The sequence below is a fragment of the Chiloscyllium punctatum genome, chromosome 19 (genome assembly GCF_047496795.1).
Source record: "Chiloscyllium punctatum isolate Juve2018m chromosome 19, sChiPun1.3, whole genome shotgun sequence".
In the NCBI taxonomy this organism is placed as follows: domain Eukaryota; kingdom Metazoa; phylum Chordata; class Chondrichthyes; order Orectolobiformes; family Hemiscylliidae; genus Chiloscyllium; species Chiloscyllium punctatum.
In genome coordinates this window covers 57777080-57802252 of record NC_092757.1, presented here as the reverse complement: position 1 = coordinate 57802252, position 25173 = coordinate 57777080, and positions in this window count along the sequence as shown.

The following is a 25173-nucleotide window of genomic DNA, read 5'->3' as shown; positions in this document are numbered from 1 at the left end:
ACCTTTTGTTACTTCTGTCTTACCAGTTTGATTTTTTGTGACACAACTTGAAAAGTTTTCCCCTCAGTGGACAGGGATTTTCAATTTTACTTACAGAGCTGTGCTACCTAGCTGAATATCTGACTGGCAATGGTGTTACAGTTCCTCACCTTAACTGCGAGGCATTAATGTTTTGCAATTCTTATCAGGTCTGAACTAAAGATTTTAGCCTGGAGTGCTTTTACTGTCTTGAAGGTCAATATCGGTTGCATTAATAATTCCCCCATCAAGGTCAGACTGGATAGCCTCTCATTATTTGACCTCTCCCATGCAGCCTTTTTAATAATTGTACCAGGTTTCCAGACCTCTAATCATTTGGTACCTGGCCTTCATTAATTGAGGTTTGGAAAATGATCCTCAGAATACCTACTATTTCTTCATTGGCTTCCTTTAATAACCTGGGTGCAAATTGTCCATTCCTGCTGACTTATCCTCCTTCAAGGTGAGCGATTCCACCAGTAATTTATTTCTTATTGCACTTATTTTATCTAAGTGTTCACACTCCTCATCTTTAACTGGAATGTCTGCACATTCCTTGCCTTTGTGAAAACTGAGACAAAACATTGATTTCGAACTCTGCCAAATCTTCTCTATCTATGTACAACTTATCATGAACATCTCTGATAGGGCTAATCCTTTTCCTCACTCATTCTCTTGCGCTTAATATAGAAAATAGACAATAGGTGCAGGAGTAGACCATTCGGCCCTTTGAGCCTACACCACCATTCATTATGATCATGGCTGATCATCCACAATCAGTATCCTGTTCCTGCCTTATCCCCATGACCCTTGATTCCACTATCCTTAAGAGCTCTATCCAACTCTTTCTTGAAAGTATCCAGAGACTTGGCCTCCACTGTCTTCTGGAGTAGAGCTTTCCATATATCCACCATGCGATGGGTGAAGAAGTTTCTCCTCAACTCTGTTCTAAATGGCCTACCCCTTACTTTTAAACTGCGTCCTCTGGTTCTGGACTCACCCATCAGCTGAAACATGTTTCCTGCCTCCAGAGTGTCCAAACCTTTAATAATCTTATACGTCTCAATCAGATCCCCTCTCAGCCTTCTAAACTCAAGGATATACAAGCCCAGTCATTCTGGGAATTGACCTTGTGAACCTACGCTGCATTATCGTGATAAAACAGTTTTGGAATTGCCTTAATTTCAATGGCCAAAATTTTTTCATACACTCTCTTTGCACTGCGGGCTTTCTTTCAAACTTCACCCCTGTAACGTTCAATGCTCAAACCTGAAGATTCAGCTTATGACACTTTCTGCAGATGTGCTCTTTTGGGACACACAGTATGTCCAGACGTACCGGACAATTTACTCTCCACTTGGTCCACCTGGCCTGCCATGTCATTTTAAAATAAATTTATTGGCATTGGAATGGTAGGTAAAATGTACCAGCATTCAACAATCAGCTTCTTTCCCTGTACCCAAGTAACTGACTCCAGGAAGCAGCTCCCCATAAAGAGTCCCTTCTTGGACTTTTTTCTGTCACTTCCACCATCCCCCTTTCACGTTGGTTTCAAACCCCTGGGCGGCTTCCTTCTCTCTGTCTCCTCCCCCCACTACCCTCAATTTCTCTGCTCTAGATTTAGATTGTATGGAGCATAATGCAGTCTCCAACAATGACCCTTTCAGAACTGTTGCCTTCTGCAACAGTCACTGGGTGTGATGCATGGCAGGCCTCCTGTGTTTGGATTCAGAGGGATGTTCATGCTCTTCCCTTTCTCAATTCAATGTTTGGGGGGTGCAGCCCATATCTGTACAGCTGCTACAGAGACACCTGCCCTGATGGTGAAAATCCAGAGTTTCTTAACAAGTTGAAGAGTAGAAGGAACAGAGAAACCCCGGGCCTGCTTTCAAAGGTATAATAGTCTCCTCTGTGGTTGATTTGTGAAGTACCTCTTCTGAGGACTCAGTACGTGCCTGACACCCACTCTCCATGGATATGGACCTGTCCATCTGTTGAAATAGGCTCAGACACTTTCAGTTCAGAATGAACTCAGACACTTTTTCTCAAGGTTTCTAGGAAAGGCAGCACAACCAGGTAAGAAGCTTGGGACAGGATGAAGGATGGGGTCAATTTGAACTTCAGGATGGAGTTACGGTGTTGGAACTGACAAGACTGGGGAAGGTTTCAGACAGCATTCCATGGTTTACTGCATCTCTTCCAGCTTCACAGTCAAGTAAACATTTAGAAAAAAATAAACCTACCTTTATGCTGTCAGCCAGCAGCAGTCCGTTTGAGGATGTCAGCTAGACCCTATTGGTGTGGATTTCTTGAAAGGAGCCTCAAGAGACCTCAACTAGCCATTAGGTCAGTTATTTGCACATGAATTATATCCAAAAAAACAGCAGAGAGTGACTTCTAGACTGTAACTGAATGCTGAGGTTTCATGCAAGGTTTACAGAGACAGCTGAACTTCTCAATGCATGCACCATCTTATTAGTCATTCCCACCCACACAACCAAAACTATTAGGTAAATAATTCACTCCCTCCCACACCTAACTGCAATACATTACTCACATATCAACTGTCCCGCAAAAAACTGCAAGATTTGGCATCTTTTGGTATCTTCATTTCCAAAGCTGACTGCCTCGGAATGTGAGCACCTGTAGGCTTGGGCAATTACTGACCAGTGAAGTCCTTTGATTCTATACAATCCTGGTTTCTGTATGAAAAAGGGGACCGTATCTTGAATATGTGCCGATCTTTGGAAGCCAACTCTCAGCCTCTTTTAAAGCAGATCTGTTTGTGTTATGGGGCATTAAAGTTATTGTTGCCACTTCAAAGGCATTGTGTCAAACTAAAGAATTAAATATTGGCGCAAAGCATCTCAACTGATGGACCCTGCTTAAAGACAACATCCTCATTGCGATGGGCCCTTCAGCATGTCTGAAAAATATCTGTTTATATCTGCATTCATTCCCTCATACCACAGGTTCAACAGAGAGAAACTATAATCTGCTGTCATTAATCCTCTGACATGGGAACTTGTACAGAAAACGTTTTATATCTGAATCGCATCATTAGAATTGGTTTATACCATTTATCGAAGCTTGGATTTTATACTCTCAGCTGCTTCTGGGATAATGGGGATCCGCCATTATTCTAGCCATAGGCAAACATTCAAAGACTTCTGCTGGTCTCCATTGCTTTACAGTGTTTGACCCTGGGAAAACTGGCAGGTGGGACTAGATTGGGTTGCGATATCTGGTCGGCATGGACGAGTTGGACCATAGGTTCTGTTTCCATGCTGTATATCTCTATGACGACTTTGCTCGGACTGGAGTCACTGGAGTTCCTCCGTCACTGGAGTTCCTCAGTCAGGAAATCCAGGCATCTCCATAGACTAACAGTGAATAAAACGATTGGAATTGCAGGTTCAGTGTTAACAAATGTGAGCATGAAGAAAATTAGCATGCAGAAGGACAAGAGTGAAAATTCTTTTTATTTCCCATCAGGTGAAATATTTTCAGGGCAGTGACAACATGGAGTTTAAGGGAAACAGCTATTAGTTGATCAGTAAAAGACAAGATAAATGAGTCCAAATTCTATGAAGGAGAATTGAAGTTATTTCTCATCATTTGGTTCTGAGTAAGAATTATTGCAAGGAAAGAAGTGAGACATTAAATATTGAAGTGAGGATTAAATATTGCTTTCACTATTAAAACTAACAGCATCCTGCAGACACTACACTACTTTTTGTTCAGTCAAAAATATGTACCTTTCTTTATAACAGTATCCTGTGTCTTTAGAGGCTTCCTGTATGGCAACCATACAATTCAAGATCGGAGATGGTTATAGAGAGTGGTGGACTCGGCCCGGACAATCACAAAGACCAACCTCCCATCTATAGAATCCATCTACTAGGCTCATTGTAAAGGAAAGGCCACCAGCATTCTCAAAGATCCATCCCACCCTGACAATGTTTTTCTACAATCTCTAACATCAGGGAGAAGGTACAGGAGCCTGAACACATGCACCAGCCGGTTTTGCAACAGTTTCTCCCCTACTGTTGTTAGAATACTGAATGGACTCACAAACGTTTAACATTCGCCTATACCTGTGTTTTTGTTTTTGCTGCTGTTTACTTATTATTTACTATCTATGCTACTTAACTCTGTGATCTGCCTGTATTGCTCACAAGACAAAGCTTTTCACTGTGCCTTGGTACACATGACAATACATTTAATTCAATTCAATTCAGTTCAATACAGGAAGTCCTTTAAAGGCATAAAGTTGCTCAGTTACAAAGATCAGCTGAGATAAATCAGAGAGGTACACTGTGGAAACTGTAAGACTATCCCATAATCTCCAAATCCTGTTTAGATACAAGTGATGTGCCAGAGGATTAGGGAATTGCAAATATCACACCTTGATGATAAATAGATGCAAGTGCAGGTCAGTGAATTTTACTACAAAGCTGTTAGAAATAATCACACATAACAAAAGCAGCAGTTACCTGGAGAAATGAAAATTAGTGAATGAAAACCTACATAGATTTATTAAGGGCAAATTTCATTCAATCAATATGTTTGAGTTTTCTGTTGAAATAACAAATAGGGTGGATAAGGATAATGAAATTCATGCAATGAACTGGATGGTAAAAGACAGGGTGGCGGTGGAGGGTTGTTTTTCAGGCTGGAGGCCTGTGACCATTGGGGTGCCACAAGGATCAGTTTGGGTCCAATACTTTTTGTCATTTATAAAAATGATTTGGATGTGAACATAGGAGGTATAGTTAGTAAGTTTGCAGATGACACCAAAATTGGAGGTGTAGTGGACAGCGAAGAGGGCTCCCTCAGATTACAACGGGATCTTGATCAGATGGGCCAATGGCTTGCGAAGCAGCAGATGGATTTTAATTTAGATAAAGGTGAGGTGCTGCATTTTGGGAAAATAAATCAGAGCAGGACTTATACACTTAATGGTAAGGTCCTGGGGAGTGTTGCTGAACAAAGAGACCTGGGATTGCAAGTTCATAGCTCCTTGAAAGTGGAGTCGCAGGTAGATAGGATAGTGAAGGCGGCGTTTGGTATGCTTTCCTTACTGGATTAGTGGTGCTGGAAGAGCACAGCAGTTCAGGTAGCATCCAAGTAGCTTCGAAATCGACGTTTCGGGCAAAAGCCCTTCATCAGGAATAGATATGGAATTTTGGCAAGACCGTGCAAACATTGTGGGAACAGATGAATGGACACCATGCAACAATCGCCAGACTGGGATGTTCTCTCCCAGTCAGGAAACACTTCAGCGGTCAGGGGCATCCAGTCTCTGACCTTCAGGTAAGCGAGCTCCAAGGCAGACTTCGAAATACACAACATCGCAGAATCGCCGAGCAGAAACTGATTGCCACATTCTGTACCTATGAGAACAGTCTCAACCTTGATCTTGGGTACATGTCACACTACATGTGACCCCACTGCACTGTTCTGTCTCTGTAAAATCATCCTTGCTGTCCTGTTTTCAGACCATCACCTTGATAAATAGTTATGATCTTTCTACCTTAATTAGTTTGTACAGTTTTGGATTACTTATTACTTTGGTTAGACCCTTGACATGCGACTCTTACACCTAACATATTATTCCAGCCATTTGGTTTGTGTCCAGCACTAACTTCTTTTTAATTCTTTGTAATTATCTTATTGCCTCTTCTAATCAGATTATAAATCATCCCTTCTCTTGTTATTCAGCTGTTGACACTTTACTCACACTGTCTGACACTCTTGGTCACCTGCAGAGACCAATTATTTGGCCTATTGATACTCCACTCACACCATTTGTAAACTCTGTGCCTGGGTGTTCTCTTCACCTGATGAAGGAGCAGTGCTCTGAAAGCTTGTGAGAGCTTGTTGGACTATAACCCAGTGTCACTTGACTTTCGATGTTGTCCACCCCAGCGCAACACGAGCATTTCCACAAAGTGGCAACATGGTAATGAAGTTGGCTGAGTGACAGGAAACTAGGGGAAGCTGACTGATTCTGTTTGAAGGTCATTGTCCTGAAATGTTAACACTGTTTCAGCTTCCACATATACTGCCAGATCGTCTGAATGCTTTTCAAATTTGCTGTCTTTATTTCAGATTTCCAGGTTTTGCATCATTTAGTTCTTGTGGAAGTGACAAAATGGGTGTAAGAATTTATGGACCTGGGAATAAATGTGAACACATTGTTGAGGAAGTAATCAGTAAGATCACTGGACTTTGTAAACAAATACATTCAACAGAAAAGACAGGAAGCAATGGTGAACCTTTAAAAGACACTGCAACTGGAGTTTCGTGCCTGAATCTGAGCATCGTGCTTTCGGAAGGCTGTAAAGCCATGAAAAATGGAAAAAGTTGAGGTAAAAACATGACAAGAATGGTTCTAACATGCAGTTGTGAAGATGAATTTGAGAAGCTGAGGGTGGTCTTCTCAGAGCAGAAAAGGTTGAGAGAGGATTTGATAACAATGTTCAAGATCATAATGAATCAGAGGAGAAGGAGGGAGACTGTGTCTGATGGCCCAGTAGGTGTGAACCAGACAGCAATGACTTAAGATGATCAGCAGAGAAACCAAAGGAAATATGAATATTTTTTGACACGGCAAGGGTTAGAATTTGGAATGCATACCCTGAAAGAGTAGTGGAAGCCCATTCAGTCGTGGCTTTCAAGAGGAAACTTGATTAATTATTTAGGGCAAAAATACAATGGCAAAGGGAAAGTCAGGGGAGTGGGATTAGCTGAACTGATCTTGTAGGGAGGTAACAAAGGCTGAATGGCTTCCCTATGTTGTGTAATCATTCTTAGATATTATCCATCTTCAGTGAATTATAAAGTTAGCTCATGAAGCACTGCCGTCACGTGTTTATACAGCAAACTCTCTCACATCCTGCAGCCAGTGAAAGTACAGGAAAATATACTCCCAAAAACTTTAGAACAGGAAGCGATCATTAGGTCTGATGAGTGTTTCTTTTGAGATGAATTCCATTTCCACCATGTCCCTCAAAGTTTTGTATCTCCAAAAGAATGTCAATTACTTTTGATTATTCTTGTAAAGCCTGCACTAATATGCTGCTCTTATAAGTTATTCTGCACTGTTATTTAGTTGTATGAAAGAAATAGCCTGTCTGACTCTTTTTCTTCCTCATATCCCTGGTCTCATTTTAAACATAGATTTTCTAGATTAACCCTTTGTGGTCAGAGATCAATAAAATGAATCTCTCCTCCATAATCCAAAACTTGTAAATTCAAAAACTCCATTTGGAGTGCACCCACCTTCTTCACAGGAAGATCAGAGCATTAGTTAAGCTTTCTCTTTGGCTGCTACAAACAAACTGGCAAACAAAAGTCAAAGCTACGTTATTGAAGGTAGTTCAAACAAACATGGAGCTTCAGTCATTTGCCTGCACCTTTGGGCTCAGACTCTCATTAACCGGATGGTTTTGACATTCTCTTATCAGAAATCGTTGTGTAGTAGATAACTGGGGAGTCATTCGTACCAGGATAGGCTGTAATGGGTTTTGATGGTCTCCTTTGTGCAGAACTGGTTGAGGTAGACATCTAGTCTCAGAATCCTGTGTGTTGACTTGGTGGGAATGTGCCATATTGTTGGAGGTGATGAGTTTATCTGTGTCCTCGCAATTGCTGGACATTTACAGTCATACAGATGTACAACAAGGAATCAGATCCTTCGGTCCAGGCTGAAGATATCCTAATCTAATCTGGTCCCATTTGCCAGTATTTGGCCCATATCCCTCTAAACTGTTCAAATACTCATCCAGATGCCTTTTAAATGTTGAAATTGTACCAGCCTCCACCACTTCCTCTGGCAGCTCATTCCATACACACAGATTGGTTGATGCCAGTGACAGAGATAGTGCTGAGTGGGCAGCAACCTTTCAATAACATAACTGAGAATCTGAAAAAGTTAACTTCACTAAACAAACAACCACAGGTTACCTGGAAATGTCTAACCTCAGAAACACAGATTCGCAAAGTGTTATGCCACAGAGGCCATTCGGCCCACCATGCTCGTGCAGGCTCGCCAAATAACATCGAGACTTCGTGCTATTTTTGTGCTTTTTGCCTGTAGCCCTGAACATTGTTTCTACATGAGGAATTAACTAATGCCCTCTTGAATCCGTCTCCAATATACTTCCAGGCAATGCATTTCAGACCGAGCCACTTATGTGAAAACATTTGCTTCTGTTACAAACCACCTTAAATCAGTGTATCCAACTCTTGCTCCATTGATGAGAAGGAACAGTTTCTCCTTACCTCCCCTATCTAGCCTTCTTTTCTACAAACAGATCAGCCCAAACCTCTCCAGTACATCCTTCTAGCTAAAGTTCCTCATAGAGTCATAGATATGTACAGCACGGAGACAAATCCTTTGGCCCAACTTGTCCACGCCGATCAGATATCCCAAACTAATCTACTCCCACTTGCTAGCACTCGGCCCATATCCCTCTAAACCCCTACTATTCCATCCAGATGCCTTTTAAATGTTGCAATTGTACTAGCCTCCACCACTTCCTCTGGCAGTTCATTCCATACACACAACACCCTCTGTGTGGAAAAGTTGCCTCTAAGGTCTCTTTTATATCTTTCCCCTCTCACCCTAAACCTATGCCTATTGATAATTTTTTTCCTGCATTCTCTCCAATGCATTCACATCCTTTCTGAGGTATGGTGCCCAGAGCTGTACACAATACACCAGGTGAACTCAAAGTACTGTTTTAGAAGTTTAGCAATAAACTCTTGTTCTTGAACTCTGTGTCCCTAGTAATAAATCTAAGAATACCATATGCTTTATTAACAGCTCTCTCCATCTGCCTTGTCTCTTCATTGTCTGTGCACATATACATCCAGGTACCTTTGCTCCCTTTAACATTGTATCCCTGATTTCATATTGTTTGTTGGTGTTCTTCCTATCAAAATGCATCACTTCACACTTCTCTGCATTGGACTTCATCTGCCATCTGTCTACCCACTCTATCAACTTGTCGATGTCTTTTTGAAGTTCTCAGCTGTTCTCCTACTGCTTCCAAGTTTTATCTGCAAACTTTGAAATTATCATTTGCTCACCAAAATTGAGATCATTAAAATGTGAGAAGAAAAGCAAGGCTCCCAATACTGACCCCTGGGGAATTCCATTACAAGCCTTCCCTCATCCTGAAAAATATTCATTGATCGTTACTCTCTGTTTCCCATCACTCAAACAATTTGTATCCATATTGTATTCCATACTCTTCTCGTTTTTCTCACAAGTGTGTCTCTGCATTGAAGTCCACTTACAACAAATCAAAAGCATTACCATCATCAACCTTTTCAGTTACCTCATCAAAAACCTCCAGCAGCTTATTTAAACACAATTTTCATATGCCTACACAAGACATGGATTCTCCTGTACATTGACTGCAAACATTTTCTCATAATTCGTTTTTGTTTCTCTAATATGCCCCTGCCCCTTCCCTTTGGACCTTCTGTATGCTTCTTTGTTCTCAACCTGAAACCTGTTATTCGCTCCGTTTTTCTTCTTTCTCTTAATTTCCATCTCATTTATTGTCCAGGAGTTCTAGATTGCCCTACTTTCCATTCTGAAGGAATATAGCTTGTTTGTACCTGAACCATCTCCTGTTTGAAGGAAGCCCTTTCCTCAGTTACAGATTTTCCAAATGGTGTGATTTAGAACATCATTTTTAATATTGCCCAAGACAGAACAGCTTTTATTCGAAATTTTCTTCAGGAAGTGTATTTCACCATATGCAGCAGGCAGCTATTTAACAGCAATACCTACCTTAATCTTGCTCCTCTTTCCTTGGCTGCTCTTTCTAGTTGACACAGACTGACTCACTCAATCAGTTCTCTTGCTTCCACACTTCCATTCTGAGAATGTTCACAGCACGGCTAATATCCATTTACAAAATTCCTCAAATTTTAAGGACACCATGAACCCAATTGACAAAACTCTATCACTAGGCAGAAGTGGGCACTGCAGATGCTGGAGATTAGCTGGAAAAGCACAGGAGGTCAGGTAACATCTGAGGAGCAGGAAAATCGATGATTCGGGCAAAAGCCCTTCATCACTCTAATCTTGACTCAAAACTCTATCATTGTTGCACAATTATTTATTGGAATTTGGTACTACAGTGTCAGATTAGCTGGCATAGACATTTAAACCAGAGTGGTAGCTTGTTAAGTAAGAAAGAGGAAGGGATTTTGTTTACCTAGGAGCAGTAAGAGAGAATAAGACAAAGTGTAGGGATACTAGGTATGTGTACCAACTGGCACCAGCACTGAGTGTTGTCTGAATTGAGGGGAGTGTTAGCACTGAGTGTTGTCTGAATTGAGGGGAGTGTTAGCATTGAGAGTTATTGAACTGAGGGGAGTGTTAACACTGAGTGTTATTTGACCTGTTGGGAATATTGGTCCTGTACATTTGCTGAACTATAAGCATGTTACCAATATACATGTCATGAACTCGAGGTGTTATTCCTGTTTGTTACGATCTCATTTGTTAGAGACTGGAGACTGTATTGCCTGGCTGCTAATGATTCAGTCAAATTACAGAATGCTAGGGGACGACACCTTCCACATGTCTGTGTACCTGTGCTGTGAATAAATGAATTATGATGTTATAGAGTTTTGTAAATACAAACCAATCTGACCCTGGCTATATACAAAGTCTGTGAGTCAGCTGGCTATGCAGTTGTGAATTCTAAGTGGATTACAGAGAGATATAAGCAGTTGTGTAACGATTCTTGAAGCATTAGGGATGTGGAAACAGATGGGGGAATTCAAGCTTAAGGGAAGGAACAGTAGGCAGAAGGAACAAGTTCAAAGGGACTCTACTTAATTTACCTCTTTGCTTTGTGGAATTCTTGATTCCTCAAACTTAACTTGTGGCAATATTTAATATTTCTGTATATAAGGAAATCCGGCTAAGAACTTGCAGCTCCATTCAAGTAGAATTCCATGCCTTTGAGAAGCTCCTTTACAGAGGGGAGATTTGACCAGCAGAGGCAGAGGCAAGGAGAAAATTTCTACAGAAGTCAAATACTGCGCACGCCTTCTCAACCTGGCCCCTCGACTGAGGAGTAGAGACCCTCAGGTTAAACTCACCAAGAGTTGTCTCTGTAATGAGAGAGCAGCCCTCTGGTCCTCTGGGACTGTGGCAATTTGACCGTGGAAGGGAAGTGAGGCAGCGTAGAGATGCTGGAACCCTAGAGCTTGTGAAGAACAAGAGAACTGGTCTCCCTCCCAAAAACCTGCTGTTTGATGCTCCATCCGTACATGAAACACTAACTAGCCAACTACAGAAGCCATCGCAGCAGCTGGATTCAGCTATAACTCTTAACCTCACCATTTCATACACAAGAACTCAAGTAACAGACCCTAACATTACATGACAGACAACTATTGGGAATTTCTTCTTTTGTGTATTCTTTTATCTTTTCTGCGCTTGTTTTAAACCTGGACTCTGTCAATTTTTTATCACTTTATCTTTAACCTTGAGGAACCTTCAGTAATAACTTGTTACAAACGAACTTTTAATATATTTAAATCAAGAGCTTTACTGCTGGTCTGCTTTAACTTTTTAAAAATTCATTCATGGGATGTGGGTGTGCCCAGTGAGAAATGAATAGGCATCTTCACAAGTTACTTTAACTGACAGTTCATTGCTGGTGTGATGGTTTGTCCTGGTCATCTTGGTGCCTGCATACAGAGGGCACAACACTACCTATTAATGGGTGATTCTATAGTACCCATACCCATTGCAATACGTTCCTCATAGAGAGTACATTATCATTGAACCTAACCTGTTTCTGGGAGGGGTTAGAGTACATGGGACAGAGTATTTGGAGCTTACAGAAGTATGATAAAACTATAGGAGAAAATACAGAGGAATGCAGACCATGGTTCATAAAAAGAGAGAGATGGAAGTCTGTCCTAATTCAGTGTTATCTGGCATTTATTTAAATGGAGTCAGCTGCACTATGAACTGAGTTTCTCCCAGAACCAGAATGTTAAATAGCAGGAAGTGAATGCTTCATAGGAATCCACTAATTGGACTTTGCCTTAAGCAGGTCCAATAAAACCAATTCACATTTGTCTGCCATCGTACAAGATTCCTTCAGTATGTGCTTTTGCCCAACTGTTTATTATCAGACTGGGAAAAGAGTTTTGCAAAGGAAGTTAGTTACTTCAAACTGCATGAGCTGACAAGAGTCCTATTCACATCTGTCAAATAAAAATTCCCTTTAGTTAAAGCTTATTTGGAATACTCACATTTTTCTTTATTTTATTAATGTTAAAAAAAATGTTTTGGCCTATGCAGCCTGGGTAAATTGATTATCTGTCTTTCTCCCTGTGAGCAATATCCAGTTCATTACTGATCAGAACTGCAAAAACATCGCTTAAAATGTCAGTCAGGTCAAAGTTCACCCCCTCCACCAAAAGGAAGTCTGTCACCATTTTCATTTCCCAGTCCTTGTGGAGATGAGTGACATTGTGTTGACACATATACTCTTTGAGATGACCCCTTTAAAAAGGGTGTCACCATTATAGCCACTTACAGAGGACCAGGGAAATTGAAGCATTACTGTATTTTACTCATAGTGTTGGCACTGACTCCTTGTAAGGACATTCTCAAACAAATTCCTCTGCCCTGTTCTTTCCTTGTAGTCCTGTATGTTCCTTTGTTTTATCTATTTTTTCCTTAAAGGGCAAAATGGACTCTGGCTCAACTATTTTGTTGCTGGCAGGAGTAGCCTAGGTGTACAGAAATGTGTGATCACTTTTCTCATTTGGTGAGTCAATGACTGCTCATTCCTGACACTCCAAACCAAATAGCTTTTTTTCCATTTTACTGAAACCACTCACTCATTTGATTAGATCTCCCCTTTAATCTTTCCAGTGGAGTCTAAAAGTCTATAGTGAGTGAGGATGGAGACAAGTTTTATTGTCTGGAATGTAGAGCAGTGATTGTTTCCACCAGCTTCTAAGACATGTAACTTCCATTCTTAAAGTTGACCTGGTGTGGTGATTGGCGATATGTTCCAAGACTTACCGTGGATAGTAGTGAACCCATTCATTTCAATGGGAAATTTACCTTCCTGTTAGCCCCTTGGTCCCTGGTTCTGGAATGTTCCCTATAATATATTTGGGTCACAGTAAACCGTGGATAACTGAAACCGCAGAAATTGATTCCACAGATATGGGGTCACCCTGTATCTCAAGGCCACTCTCTTCACAACACAGGGCAGTGTCAGGGAGGTCTCTCTGGCTACCAGATAACATCGACTCATTACATCCTCATGAAGACATTGAGACAACAATCTGACAGCATGAGTCCCATTGATGGCCCCTGTCAGGAAAGCAAAATTAATGACTTGATTGATTAGTGTCACAGAGCCCAGATGGTACAAAACCTGCTGTTGATGGTGAAGAAGTTAGCTGTCAACCCAAGAATGTTGTCCATGGTTGGTTGAGGTGGTTGAAAAATAGAAAATGGCAAAATTAGATTTCAGTCCAAAAGGTGTGAGGAAATGCGTTGGGAGTGGACATTCCAGAACCAGGGACCAAGGGGCTACCAGGAAGGTAAATTTCCCATTGAAATGAGTGGATTCACTACTATCCACGGTAAGCCTTGGAACATATCGCCAATCACCACACCAGGTCAACTTTAAGAATTGGAAGTTACATGTCTTAGAAGCTGGTGGAAACAATCACTGCTCTACATTCCAGACAATAAAACTTGTCTCCATCCTCACTCGCTATAGACTTTTAGACTCCACTGGAAAGATTAAAGGGGAGATCTAATCAAATAAGTGAGATCTAATAAATAGGATTCGAAGATGGCAGGACAGGTATAAAAGATGGTACAGAAAATGTATGGGGTACTTTCCTTTAGTGGATGAGGGACAAAATCTGAAAGCAGTGATGTAATGCTGATACTAATGTGATCGACTAATTCAGTCTGAGCTGAGATATTGTACGTAATTCTGGTCACCACATTACAGGAAGCACATCATTGTTCTATAGATGTGATTTCCAAGAAGGTTAACAGGGCTTGAAAATTGCAGCTATGAGGAAAGATTGAAAGGCTAAGATTGTTTTCCTGAGGGGTAATATTGAGGGGTTTGGATATAGTGGATAGGAAAGCCCTGTTTCCCCCAGCAGGGAGGATCATTTCCAGGTGCCACGGAGTTGAGGTGATTAGTAGAAGAGTGAGAGGGGACATAGGGAAACCTTTACCACCCAGAAAGTGGTGCCCAGTTTGGCAGTGGAGGCAGAATCTTTCAATCTGTGCAAAAAGGGCCTGGGTCATCCCCTGAAGTGCTAGAAGGCAATGGGAGGAGTGCTAGAAGAGGAGATTAGAATGGGAGGCTAGATTTTGTCAGCCAATGCAAATGTGATGGGCTAAATGGTCTCTTCCTGTACCATAAGGTTTAAATGGTTCTAACTCCCTTTACAGCAGTTTTAAACTTTGGCTCTGTTTCTCTTTAGTGTAGAAGTGGCTGTGAGGGATGTCAACATCTGCCAATCAATTGCAATGGTGGTCCATGACATGTCTGTACACGCGTGACCCCCCCCCCATCCCTTGATTATGCTAACACACCCATATGGGAAGGCAATACATCTTCAACATTAATGCCAGGAGCTCTGCTTAGAAGCACTACAAATTTCAGAGCATAGCTTTTGGCATTTCAGATGACAAGGATCGAATCCTAGTGGGCAGAATCTTTTGGAAGTGGTGAGATTGGAGGGGTGAGAGGCAGCAGTTTATCTGGGGTGCTATGGTACTGAAAGGCTATTACATTCTCACCTCCCCTGGAAGTGTGTTTGTGGCAGTATGGTTCATTGTCGATCTTCCTAGCCTATTGCCAGTTGAAGCTCTTTACTGACTGATTAAGGATCACGAAAGGGCCCAGGCTGCAGATTAACCTGGTTGCAAATGGGCCTGTAACCCACTTGATGTCTACAACAGTTGGTCTATGTGGGCAACTTGGCGACCACTGAGGGTTCCTGCAATCAAAGGCACTCGGAACCTGACCAAGGATCTGACACAGGGCAAGTGAGAAAGTTGGGGGTGTTGCTGCTGAATTGATTCTGTTCCAGCAGACTCCCTTTCCCCATCAACCCTAACACCAGAAACAAATCCATCCCCACAGACAAATTCTGAACCACTGGCTCCTGTGGTGCTACCGAGTGCAGGATCTGCAGCTGTCTATAGGGTCTTAAATACAGGTGAAGGCTCCACCAGCTTCCTCAGGATCACTCACTGGCTCTCCAACTGTCCCCAAGATTCCCCAATCACCTCAACAAGATTCCACGGACATTGGAGATCTGATACAAACATAAATTCTGGAGAAACTCTAGCATGGGAGTGTTGCTGAACAAAGAGATCTAGGGGTGCAGGTTCAGAGTTCTTTGAAAGTGGAGTCACAGGTAGACAGGGCAGTGAAGAAGGCGTTTGGCATGGTGTCATCAAAGCTCAGGAGGTGGAGAGTGAGGTGAGGTGGGGTGGGGGGGGGGGGTTGAATCACATGACCATTTAATGAACCCGACAAGGTCAGACTGCCCCATGTCCTTTTCCCGCAAAAACTGCCGGGAGTTGGGATGGGAAATCTGCAATCAGGTGATGTCTGCCATTTATAAAGCCTTCTGACTCCATGAAAATCTAGGTTAAGGTACCAAAGGAATACCAAAGGTCTTAGATATCGGTTTTTAATGAGCACATGGATATAGTCAATGACAGCAAAAGGCATGTGGCTCATGCTGAACAATTCCAGTGACACTGAGGAAGTTCTCACAAGGAAGTGGGTGTTTCCACTGAAATTGTTTACATGGTTTACATTTTTGAAGGGTATGTTGTACTGAGTTTGGTGCTAATTGAAGTATTATTATCAGAGGGGAGAAAACCTACTTGTATGGAGCTCTGCGAGGTATGGTAATGAGCTGACTCCTCATAAAGTTGCAAGGACAGCTCATTTAAATAGATGAATCATCTGCCAACACGTGGTACACTGGAACCTGGGAACAGTGAGGCTAAAATGACAAGTGACAGCAGTCACTAAAGAGTTGCTGACTGCCAGAAAACTGCTGTCAATTTTCAACTGCACAAATGCTTGGCACTTAGCTCCTCTTGTTGGACATAGCTACTGAAGGCAGAAGTGTAGGAAAAATGACGACAGCGCTGTGTTATAGAGAAGGTCACATCAGGAGGAAAATCCTACTCCCTCTCTACATCTGCATTGAAGTAAGCCAGGCCAAATCCTAATTCTAACCAACCTGTTCAGAGATCAATTTATTGCGGGGACAAATGGGCTTTAAACTCAGGCCTTCGGCCTCAGAGGTGGGATACTCTATCTGAGCCACAAGGGTCCTTGCTTCAGTTATATAACGTGCTAATATAAGCACATTGATGATTCAAATGAGTCTGGCACAGATTTGTGATACTCTCCAACCTTATCAAATGACATTGAGACTCACAATATGCTGCAGTCCTCAGCAAGGCCTGGGAAATGTTTGATATCAAGGCCCAATAACCAGAGCCTGTCACTGCCTCTGATCCTTAGCACTCAAGGAGCAGAATACGTCAGCACCAACATACCTCCCGGCAGAAGGGGGCACTGTCATATTATTCCCCCACAGTACCAGTATCCAGCATTTTGCACTTTGAGGTCCAGCTTTCTCCTCCTCCATTGGAATGTGCCAACATTTAAGCCTCAGATAAATGTCCCCTGCTGCCCCATTGTGGCATTTCCTGTCTGTTTTGGCAAACTTGCTGTTTGAGGTTGAGAGTTACTGTTAAATTTGGCTGATCTAGCTTACTTTCTTTTCCAAGTAGGATCACTCATTGTTTCATTAAGAGTTAACAAGCACTCCCTTTTCAAAAGATGATAGACAACAAACTGCAAATTTGCCACAAAGTGGAGACTCAACAAACTGTTATTGTTCCTTTCATGAATGATGTATTCCAGTTCCTTGTATCCATTGTTTTCAGGTCTCCTGTATACATAGCTAAGGTATATATCCCACGGACACTCTGAGGTAGCCAGGGAGGAGAGGGCAAGCATGCTACCTGCCTATTGAAGCTCACCCTGGCAATGCCCGGAAACAATCCCACAATCCAAGCCATCAGAGATATTATCCCTGTACACCTTCCATCAGGGCTCTGAATCTCGGGGAGACGGCCAGGATAGCAATCATGACCAGAGAGATTGCTGTGTGCAAATTCATTCCGACACATTCAGCTGTTTCCATTTTGGACTTGCCTAAGATGAGATGTTAAATTGTAAACCGGAATGGAGTAATTATCATTGCCAGCACTTAGCAGCAGTGACCTCATCAGGACACTAATGTATGCTAATTAAAGGTTCCACTTCACTTGTCTACCAAGATGTGAACTCCTCCACAGTTTGTATCCTAAATGTCTTAAAAAAATGAAAATTCACTTTGCAGGTTCCAATCAAGTGCATCTTTTCCCCAGTCATCAGCAGATCTGTGTGTTTAGAAGGAGCTATTTCCAATGAGAGACATTTTGAGTTTATACCTCTGGGGCAGTGTCCCAGAGTCTTGAAGAAATAAGCTCTACATCTCTCAGAGATATATGCGGTAAGCGGACTTAAATATGTGGAGTATGTCCAAGAGGGTAGCAGGTTTGATCCACAGTTCATGAACAGAGTTCACTGGTCTCAGTTGGCTTAATGTAAGGAATCACAGTGGCCCCCTGAGTTAGAGGCGAAGTCAATCCCAATTGCTACCCTGTGCCCCCTGCTGGCTAGTATTCATATGTGCAGCTGGGCAAGAATTGCTTTCGATGGTGTCAACCCCCAGAACTAAGGATTCATTGACACTTATATTTTGTGAAGGATGCTCAGTTGGCTGAGGTGTTGGGCCATACTATATAGAATGTAGCCCGCCATTAGTAACGTCCACAGACGGGGATGTGGCAAGGTCATAGGAGAAGGCGAAACTCTGGAAAAGCAAAAGATGGAAATGCAGCTTTTTCCTTAACGTTTTTTCAAAACAAAATATTCTTAATCTCTGACATCTTTATTGTTGCAAATGAAAGAAGGCAACTAAATGAACATCCAGCTCTTTCATAAAGTTTTCGGAAAGTCAGACCCAGTAACGCTATCCTGTTCTGAGGAACAACGGACTATATTGTATCCGCATATAAACACAGGCAGCCAAAACGCCACTTCATATGTTTTCTTTTTTTGAAGAATTAGTACATTATATAGCAGCTTGTTGGGCCAAAGACAAATCTGTCCGAGCACTAACGGGCCTTGAAGACTCAAAGAGTTATAGTAAATTGCAGCAATTTAATCACTCGCACAGGCTGGGCTCTATACACGGAATGAAATAAAAAAGGCTTTTGAAATGACACAGAATGAGGTCTGAACCATACTGGAGATTAGGAAGCCAAAAATAACAGGGGCTGGAGCAGGAGCCTGGCTCCTCTGAAAGAATTCCTTTATTTCTCTTCAGGAGTCTGGAAAATTATCCCAGAGCCAATCTGCTCGTGTTTATCAGATGTGAGAATCGCTGGAGGTGCCTGGAGCCTGGAAAAGCAGCTCTGTGAATGCCAAGGAGAAGTGTCAACAAAGGCCACAGATCATTTGCTGGGTCATATTCACAGTTACTCCACTTCTGGACTTCAATGTGCATCTCCTGGCATCACTTGGCCATCGAGAATCTCATTTTGATCGCTGTGCTGAGTGCTGACTTGCGACAGGGTATGTTGACAAGCATCAGCTCTCAAATGATAGCTTATTTTCTTTGGCACCAACTTATGCCGACATGTGGCATTTACTGTAGCACTCCGGAAAAAATATCCTGTAGAATTTCAGCAGCCACCACCAGAGAGCGTGAAAATTCCTGTGGGTTTTATAGCAAGTAAGAAGGGCTCTCATAGGATCTACCCTCAAAACTGATGTTGATAACCATTGTCAATCAATGTAATTTGATTCAAGCCAAGTATTACCAACAGAGCCACATGGACGACACAACCTTCTGAACTTTTTTGGAACTTTCCATTATCATTTGCCTAATGTGTAAAGTGTTGTTTGTTGGGAATACTGGTTTCAAAAGTTGCAGCATGGAAATAAAGTGGGTTCGATAATGGCTTCTTGTCTTTAACTGGATTATAAGTGGATGGACATTATGTTACAGTTGTATAAACCTTTTGTCAGACCACATCAGGAGTGTTGCATTTAGCTTTAGGCTCGTCACCTCAGGAAAGATATACTGACCTTGTTCAAGGCTTAGATTCACCAGAATAATGTCAGGACTTGGAGATGCCGGTGTTGGACTGGGGTGTACAAAGTTAAAATTCACATAACACCAGGTTATAGTCCAACAGGTTTAATTGGAAGCACACTAGCTTTCAGAAGCTCCAAGTGTGCTTCCAATTAAACCTGTTGGACTACAACCTGGTATTGTGTGAATTTTAACAATGTCAGGACTGTAAGAGTTAAATTATCATGATAGGTTTTTTTTGAACAGGTTTGTATTCCCTTGAGTCAGGAAGATTAGAGGAGGATTAGTTGAGGTATTGAGGATGATTGAAGAGATTAGTATCATGGATAAGATAGAGAAATGTGTTGTTTCCTAGTGGGAGAGACTAGCGCAAAGGTAGATAACTGGGGTATTAGCAGGAGGGGTTTGTCTGGTCAATTGGGCTGAGTTTACTGTTAGTGACCCTGGTGCCCAGATTGTTCCCATTTCATTTCTTTTTTGAGACATTTTGCAGTATGAAATGAGGCAGTGCCTTTCAGATGAAATACCAAACTAAGATCCCACCTCCATGCTCAGGGAACCATGAAAAATCCTACGGCATTATTTCAAAGAATTTCATGATCAATATTGTTTGCCCATCAGAACAATTTATTTGGTCTTTACCACACTGTTGTTTGTGGGGGTTTGCAAGTTGGTGCTGCATCTCCTATATTACAACCATGGTAAAGTTCAAAAGTACTGAATTGTCCATGGTGTTTCTCTGTGATTATGAAAGGCATTCTATAAATGCAAGTCTTTGTTCCATTTGATCATGGCTCAAGACATCTGAGCCACTCCCTTTACCTACCAGAAGCTCAGAGGAACACAATCTGTTTAATTCCATAAAACAGTGGATATTTCACAGAAACATTCGTTGTGTGAGACCGATGGAAACAGCCAGACTCAAACAGAGGATTCCTGTCATCTGTTGCTGAGCTGCAAAGACTGAGATCCAAATCAATAACTCTTCTTAATTTGCTATTCAGCTTGCCAGTGAGAAGTTTAGACTTGGCGCCCAGTGAACCCACACAATTGTGTGTTTGTGATGTGTGCAGCTGAAAGACAGGGTTTGCCAATGGCTATGGTACCAGCACTGGATGCAGGGTTTATCAGCTGTCTACAGGAGGCTGAGGGAAGATACCTGACCCTCCAGCTAGGCTATCCTTGCAACTCCCACAGCCAGCGAGGACAGCATTTCCTCAGACTATTTCAACTGAAGTACCATCTCAATGCTTGATGCCACTAATAACTCTCTCCTGTAGTTTTCAGGTAGTAACTCATCTCCTAACTTGCAAGGCCTGTCCACCATGTACAATGCACAAGTCAGGAGTGTGATAGTTAAATCCCATTTGCCTGGATGAGTGCAGCTCCAGATACACTCAAGAAGCTTCACTCAAGACCCTCAGACAGCACCTTCCAAACCCACAGATACTTTCACCTAGAAGGTTAAGAGCAGCAGATACATGGAAACACCACCGCCTGCAAGCTCCCTTCCAGGCCACTCACCATCCTGACTGGGAAATATGTCGCCGCTGGGTCAAAATCCTGGATCTCTCCCCCCCCCCCCAACGGCATTGTGGGTCTACCTCCACTAAATGGACTGCAGTGGTTCATAGAGATAGCTCACCAGCATCCTTTCAAGGGCAGTTAGGGATGGACAATAAATGCTGACCAGGCAGCGAAACGTGCATCTATGAGTGAATTTTAAAAAATACAGTCAATCTTCCCACTGTAAATTATTCGTAAGCCTTAAGGATTCGCAGCTAAGTAGAAAATTGCCAACTGAACAAACAATTAGGTCCAACAATGACATTGGACATTGAACATGTGTACAATTTTAGACACATTTGCTTTGGGATTACATTCCTTCTTTCTGTAATCGAAATGTTTAGTTATTAGACTGCCAGATGTAATCTGCTGTATTGGAAAGCAGCTGGCCAACATTGGACAAATGTCAGCAACTCATTCAGTAGCAAGTCACATGCCTGAGAAACAGGCTGGCACACAAGGTATTTATGAGCTAGGAAAATGGCCCTATCCTGTGGTGGCAGCGTACAGCCATTGACATCGATATGTTCCATTCTCTTCTTCCTTATTCTCCTGTCCCTGTATAACTTATCTGTTCCTTTTGACCTGACTTCTCTGTTCATCTGTTTGTCTTACTCACACAGCAGGAGAAATTTAATCTATATCATGGGCATCGTACCTGTTTCCTGAAGAGCTGGGAAAATTCCTGTGGTTTGTCTTTTTTGAAAAGGTCCACCACATAGGGTCAGGCCATTCCCCAGGATGAAGGCCACAGGAAGTGGAAGTCCAGCCCACTAAGTTCTGTCAGCCAATCAGAGGCTGTGCCTCCTCATTACTCATCAGCACCACCACTGAGGTGTGGCTTCTGTTGGTAATGCACCAATCCAAAGTACACGATCAGGGATGCTGACCACAGGTGAGTGATGGTGGGAGAGGATAAACATTGTGATGGAAAATGCGATGAACCAGAGTAACAAAAGCAAGGAGTAGCTCTCAGCTGTCCCTCCTCACTACCTACCTAAAGCTATTGATCAGACACCAAGTGCAATTGAATGTTGGACCCCTCCAGAAGTCCGCAGGAAAACCAGACAGGGCTTGGTTACTGGGATTCCCACAGAGTGAACCCCAAGCCCATAGCTGAGTGAATATCAGTAACAATGGAATGTCACCCTGAAGTGGACAATAATTGGTGGCAGGTCAAGAAAGCTGTCCATTAGCCTTTCCACGGCAGACCTAATTGGGGCAGAGATCCCCCTAGGTAGTGTTGGAGAAGCAAGTGGTAGAAGAGGTGAGAAACAATGATAGTGAAGAAACACCATAATTCAATTTGAAACTGATGCTATGTATAGATTATGGGTCATTTGAAGGTGGATCGACCTGCAGCCAGGCATTGTGTATGTGTGGTATACAAACAGTGCAGTTCCAGATGTGATGGCACACACTGGTTCTGCTACATGGGCCTCAAGTTGTAGATTATGCAGCAAATTGGAGCCCTGTGCTGCTCGGTACTACAGCGGACTGGCCCAGGCAATGGAAATGTTGTTTGACAGTCCCAGTGGTCTCTGTGTCATCCATTTCTTATGGCAGCATCCTTGCATTGTAGAGATGTTGTGTAGGTGCTGACGTGTATGTAGGTTGTGCACTGAATGCTTGGTGCATATTATTGTTAATGTTACTCTTGTCCTAATGTGGTGTGGGACATGCTCAGAGTGCAGTGTTGACAGGCTGAATCACAAGTTACAGCAGGTGATCAAACAGCTCAGTGGATCCGCCTGCAGCCATTAGTTTGACAGTTTTGGATTATTTGTTATTTTGGTTAGACCTTCAGCATGCGACTCTTGTTCCTAGCGTGTCATTCCAGCCATTGGGCTTGTCTGCAGCATCATCTTATTTTTAATGTTTTGTAATCATCTCTCTGCCTCAACTAAGTGGATTATAGGTCATCCCTTCACTTGATATTCAGTTGCTGACACTGCTTACACTTTACTGCTACTTTTGATCAACTGTAGAGGCTCAGTATTCGGCCTGTCAATACTCCACTCACACCACTTGTACCATCTTCTGATCTCTCTGATTATAAATTCTGTGCCTTGTGCTTCCTTTCTCTACACTTGATGAAGTAGCTCAGCGTTCCGAAAGCCCGTGATTTCAAATGAACCCGTTGAACTATGACCTGGTGTAATGATTTCTGACCTCTTTGTCCTAGCAATGTGGATTGCCACAGAATGAAGCCATCATAACAGCTATATTCTGGGGAATTTGAACTGTCTCAGCAGTGCCTTGGGCAGTGGGATACATCAGGGCCCAATAACTGGAGCTTGGAGCTTTCCACCTTCTCCCTGGCTCCAGTGCCACGCTCGGGAGTTTAATTTGTGACACTGTTGATCTCAATGAAGACATCTTTATTGATGATTAATACTGCCCCTCTGTCTTGGAGCAGGGGGTTTGAGTGGAATCCTTGTGCTGATTTTTCCTGAACCAATACTAGTAGGTTTGAAAGCGGAAAAACTGTGAAAATAGTGAGCAGAGAAGTGTTGCAATGGCTCACTGATACATTTCCTATCTCCCGGAATCTTTCCCAGGAATAGACCGGGAATCAGATCCACTACCTGGTGCACAGAGCTGAACAGTCAATTGTATCAAATAAAGCTCCATTAAAGGGTGATTTTACAGCCTTACCTGTGTATGACACCACATTCTTCCTTGTTTGCGGTCTAGAAACTGAAATGGAATTGGATGTAGGTTTGCTCGCTGAGCTGAAAGGTTCATTTCCAGACATTTTGTTACCTTACTAGGTAACATCTTCATACGAAGCAATGCTGAAAATTCTTGCTTTCTATTTATATGTTTGGGTGTCTTTGGGTTGGTGACTAGCCACCAGGATACATCATAACCAACTAGCCACAAAAAGACATGACCCTCTCTCTCACTAGTATCCTCACATATGGATGAGGAAGGACACCACTTCAATTGGGACAACACATCCATCCTAGGACAAGCCAAACAAAGACATGCACGAGAATTCCTAGAAACATGGCATTCCAACCAGAACTTTATCAACAAACACATCGAGTTAGACCCCCATCTACCAGAAAAGGAACAGGAAGTGACTTCACCACAGGAAATAACATCACCACAGGAAATGACATCACCAACCCAAAGAAACCCAAACATAAAAATAGAATGCAGGAATTTTCAGCACTGCTTCACATGAGGTCCACTGAAGATGTTACCTAGTAAGGTAGCAAAATGCCTGGAAATGAACCTTTCAGCTCAGTGAGCAAACCTACATCCAAAACCTCAACCTGAGCTACAAATCTTCTGGAAATTCACTGAAATGGAAATTGGCATGCAATAGCTGAAATACCAGGAGAGGTTTGCAATGTAGTAGAATCAAGTGTTGCATATTGTTGAGCTGTGCAATATAATGCAGTTGCTTGAAGCTGTGAGAGAGTGAGAATTTGAGACTGAGTGGTATTGAGAATCTTTCGAGTGAAGGAACTTCTGCCTGACAACAACCTTATGATTGGCTGAGCCATTAAAAAACTGCAAGTGTCAGGGCACCCGAAGAAAAGAACCTCTGGGCATTACTGATAGAAAGCCTCCATCCCTCCCTCCATCCATCCATCCTTCCCCCCCTCCATCCATCCATTCCTCCCTCCCTCTCTCTCTCTCTTCGTGTGGGAAAGGTCAGAAAAAAATGAGAAGACTAAAAGAAAAAAAATTCTAAAACAAGAAAGACCTAGGTCCAGCTGACCCATCATCAAATCAAATGAATGATCATCATTGACAGGCAACAGCATGTCACCATTGCTTAAATCGAAAGGACAATGAGGAAATGAAACTCCACTTCATGGCTTGAACTTTGGATTTTTGGAATTTTGTTTACTCTGTCCATGTTCTATTCCCACCCATAATATCTGTATTGAACCAAATTTCTTTTGTCTGTTTTATTCATGAAGGAATGTGTGTGTTTTTGAGATTTTGGAGGAGTATCGTTAGAGTTGCATTGCAGCAGGTTAGAAATCTTAGGTGAAAACACGGACTGCAGATGCTGGAAACCAGAATCTAGATTAGAGTGGTGCTGGAAAAGCACAGCAGGTCAGGCAGCATCCGAGGAGCAGGAAAATTGATGTTTAGGGCAAAAGCCCTTCATCAGCCCTTCAGCTCTATTCCTGATGAAGGGCTTTTGCCCAAAACGTCGATTTTCCTGCTCCTCGGATGCTGCCTGACCTGCTGTGCTTTTCCAGCACCACTCTAATCTAGACTTAGAAATCTTATCTCTGTTTTTGCTCTGCTAAAGTTGTATTACAACAGACAGTTAGT